We start from the raw sequence: 4,057 nt of genomic DNA, 5'->3' as shown, positions 1-4,057 counted from the left end.
AAACATTGTAAAGTTGCGAGTAAAACGTTTTCTAACGATATAAGTGCGAAGGTTAGCTTGACTTATGTTAGTTTAAGCTATGTAGCGTCGTGAGACCACCAAAAAGGACGTCATCTAACGAGATAGTGTTGTTTTATTGCATGTACGAAACTGCAATAGGTGAAATGTTGTGAAAGTACACAAAGCGGCTTGAACAAGCCAGATACAGCGTGTTGTACCGTTACAAGTGCGAAACTGCTATAATGTGATATTCTCGCTAAAGCGCATGCAAGCATCGTGAAACCTTAAAGAACGATGTCATTTAGCGAGATACAGCGTTCTGTACTGCAATAAGTTGGTGAAAAACTGTGAGGTTATGCAAATATCGTAATTGTGAACGAAACAGTGTAATAGAGCGTTTTTCAATACAAGTACGAATGTTAGGTTAGGTTAAGATATGAACCGTCGTAAACCGCAAAAAACAATGTCACTTAGTGAGGTGCAGTGTTTTTCACCATTACAAGTCGGGAACTGCGATATCTAATGTGAAAGCGCTTGCAAACGTCGTTAGGTTAGGTTAGGTTAGGTTTGGTTTGGTTAGGTTAGGTTAGGTTAGGTTAGGTTAGGTTAGGTTGGGTTAGGTAAGGTTAGGTTAGGGTATGTTAGGTAAGGTCTGTTTAGGTAGGGTTAGGTTAGGTTGGGTTATGTAAGGTTAGGTTAGGTTAAGATATGAACCGCGCTAAAACCGCATTAAACAATGTCACTTAGTGAGATGCTGTGTTTTTCACCATTACAAGTCGGGAACTGCGATATCTAATGTGAAAGCGCATGAATCCGTCGTAATCTTGTAGAAAACATCGTAAAGTAGCGAATAAAACGTTTTCTAACGATAGAAGTGCGAAGGTTCGGTTAGTTTGAGCTAGGTAGCGTCGTGAAACCACCAAAAACGATGTCATCAAACGAGATAGTGTTGTTTTATTGCGAGTACGAAACTGCGATAGGTGAAATATTGGGAAAGCACACAAAATGGCATGAACTAGCCAGATACTGCGTCTTGTGCCGTTACAAGTGCGAAACTGCTTTATTGTGATATTCTCGTTAAAGCGCATGCAAGTATCGTGAAACCTTAAAGAACGATGTCATTTAGCGAGATACAGCGTTCTGTACTGTAATAAGCTGGTGAGAAACTGTGAGGTCAAGCCAATATCGTAATTGTGAACGAAACAGTGTAATTGAGCGTATTTAGATACAAGTGCGAATGTTAGGTTAGGTTGAGATATCAACCGTCGTAAAACCGCATTAAACAATGTCACTTAGTGAGATGTAGTGTTTTTCAACATTACAAGTCGGGAACTGCGATATCTAATGTGAAAGCGCATGAAACCGTCGTAATCTTGTAGAAAACATTGTAAAGTTGCGAGTAAAACGTTTTCTAACGATATAAGTGCGAAGGTTAGCTTGACTTATGTTAGTTTAAGCTATGTAGCGTCGTGAGACCACCAAAAAGGACGTCATCTAACGAGATAGTGTTGTTTTATTGCATGTACGAAACTGCAATAGGTGAAATGTTGTGAAAGTACACAAAGCGGCTTGAACAAGCCAGATACAGCGTGTTGTACCGTTACAAGTGCGAAACTGCTATAATGTGATATTCTCGCTAAAGCGCATGCAAGCATCGTGAAACCTTAAAGAACGATGTCATTTAGCGAGATACAGCGTTCTGTACTGCAATAAGTTGGTGAAAAACTGTGAGGTTATGCAAATATCGTAATTGTGAACGAAACAGTGTAATAGAGCGTTTTTCAATACAAGTACGAATGTTAGGTTAGGTTAAGATATGAACCGTCGTAAACCGCAAAAAACAATGTCACTTAGTGAGGTGCAGTGTTTTTCACCATTACAAGTCGGGAACTGCGATATCTAATGTGAAAGCGCTTGCAAACGTCGTTAGGTTAGGTTAGGTTAGGTTTGGTTTGGTTAGGTTAGGTTAGGTTAGGTTAGGTTAGGTTAGGTTGGGTTAGGTAAGGTTAGGTTAGGTTAAGATATATCCGCCAGCACGTAGTGGGTTGGCAGCAAGAGCGGCTCTAAATCTGGAGGAAAGAAGAAGATCGCGTTCTTCTCTGCTCGAGAGCCAGCCCCGACTGACGCATCGTCCTAGAGCTAGCCACCCGGTTGTTCAATAAATCCCCCCAGTACTTGTGACTCATCGTGACAAACTGGTGGAAGGTGCTGGGTAGCCTCACGGATGCTGCAGACCCCCCCAGGAAGCCGTAATACGAGTCCAGTGCCAGTCAACACTCCCGTGCATCGGACCAGCCGCCGAATAAGGGGATTGGCGCCGGAAGTCAACGATACCGCTCCCACCACGTCAACAAACATGACCAGCACTTCGGTACAAACCTTGGCAACCGGCACGGGAAGCACGTCGCCGAACCGCTATACGTTGGAAAGCCCACGGGCACCGCCGACGTTCCATGGTACGGAGCGCGAAGACGTTGAGGACTGGTTGGCGGACTTCGAGCGCGTAGCCAACTTGAATCAGTGGGACGACGCGGCGAAACTGGGTCGTGTCTACTTCTATCTCTAAGACGGGGCTCGCACGTGGTATCAAAATCGGGAGGAGCAGCTGACGACGTGGCCCGAATTCTCTCGTAGACTTCTGCAGACATATGCCAGCACTGACCGCCAAGAAAGAGCTGAACGAGCTATTCTTGCCCGCGTCCAGTCGCCAAACGAAACTGTGACCGCGTACGTCGAAGACATGACGCGCCTCTTCCGACGGGCCGATTCGAGAATGACTGAGGACAAGAAGTTGCGTCACTTGATGCGTGGTGTCAAGGACCAGCTTTTTGCCGGCCTCGTGCGAAGTCCTCCGAAGACGGTCGCGGAGTTCTTGTCCGAGGCCGTGACAATGGAAAAAATGCTGCAGCAGCGATCTAACCAATACGACAGGAGAGTCAGTGGCATGTCTACTGCCGACATTTTCACCGCCACTAGAACCAACAACGACTGTCTACGTGAACTCATCCGTGATGTAGTACGTGAATAGTTACAAAAGGCTGGTGTAACACCTCATCCTACAGTCAACTCTATTGCGACTGTGATCAAGGATGAGCTGCACCAGGCCCTCCGGGACACCTTGCCTCGTGATACAGCTGTGCCAGCTCCTGCTGAATACCGCCGTGAGACAACCTACGCGGAAGCCTTGAAACGTCCTGCTGCAACGCCGCCATTATTCGTCCATCCTGTTCCTGCTGTTTCACTACAGTCAGCGCAGCACATACCGTACTACGAAGGCACGTACACGCCACCGCCCCTGCCCTTTGTCCCTGGTGCTTCTGTCGCCCATCGTTCAGTGCAACCAGTTCAGTACATCGACGATCGGCGCACGTCTCCTCGTAAGTCTGATGTTTGGCGCACACCTGATCGCCGGCCTCTGTGCTTTCACTGCGGAGAAGCTGATCACTTGTACCGCCAGTGCCCATATCGCCGTCTTGGGCTTCGCGGCTTCTCTGCGTACTCGCCGCCACCCCGTTACGGTCAGAGACCACGCGACATCCAAAACTACCTCTCCCAGCAGCATGCACCACCATCTGCCGGGCGCCAGTCGCGCTCGCCATCACCGAGGCGATTTTCATCAACGCCCCAGCGGTATTCTACCGCACGATCTCCCAGCCCCCGCCGGGAAAACTAGCCGAAGCGACCTCTGGGGGCGGGGTCGCTGAACGTCGAAGCGCTGAAGACCTCCTATTGACGCAGAACAATACAGAAACTGGTCCGACATCACCTGCTGCTGCAAAGGATAGCCGGCTTTCACTCGACATAGCAGTAACAATTGATGGTTGTGTAGTTAATGCGTTAGTGGACACCGGCGCAGACTATTCCATACTGAGCGGGAAACTGACAACGCAGCTGAAGAAAGTAATCACCCCATGGCATAACTCGCAGATTCGGACAGCTGGTGGCCATGTCGTTACTCCACTGGGTGCCTGCACAACTAGAGTACAGATTCAAGGGTACACATTCGTAGCAAGCTGCCTTGTTCTACGTGAATGCTCCCGTGACGTCATTCTGGGAG

The sequence above is a fragment of the Rhipicephalus microplus genome, unplaced genomic scaffold (assembly GCF_043290135.1).
Source record: "Rhipicephalus microplus isolate Deutch F79 unplaced genomic scaffold, USDA_Rmic scaffold_46, whole genome shotgun sequence".
Taxonomy (NCBI): Eukaryota; Metazoa; Arthropoda; class Arachnida; order Ixodida; family Ixodidae; genus Rhipicephalus; species Rhipicephalus microplus.
Note: the sequence above shows the minus strand (reverse complement) of the source record.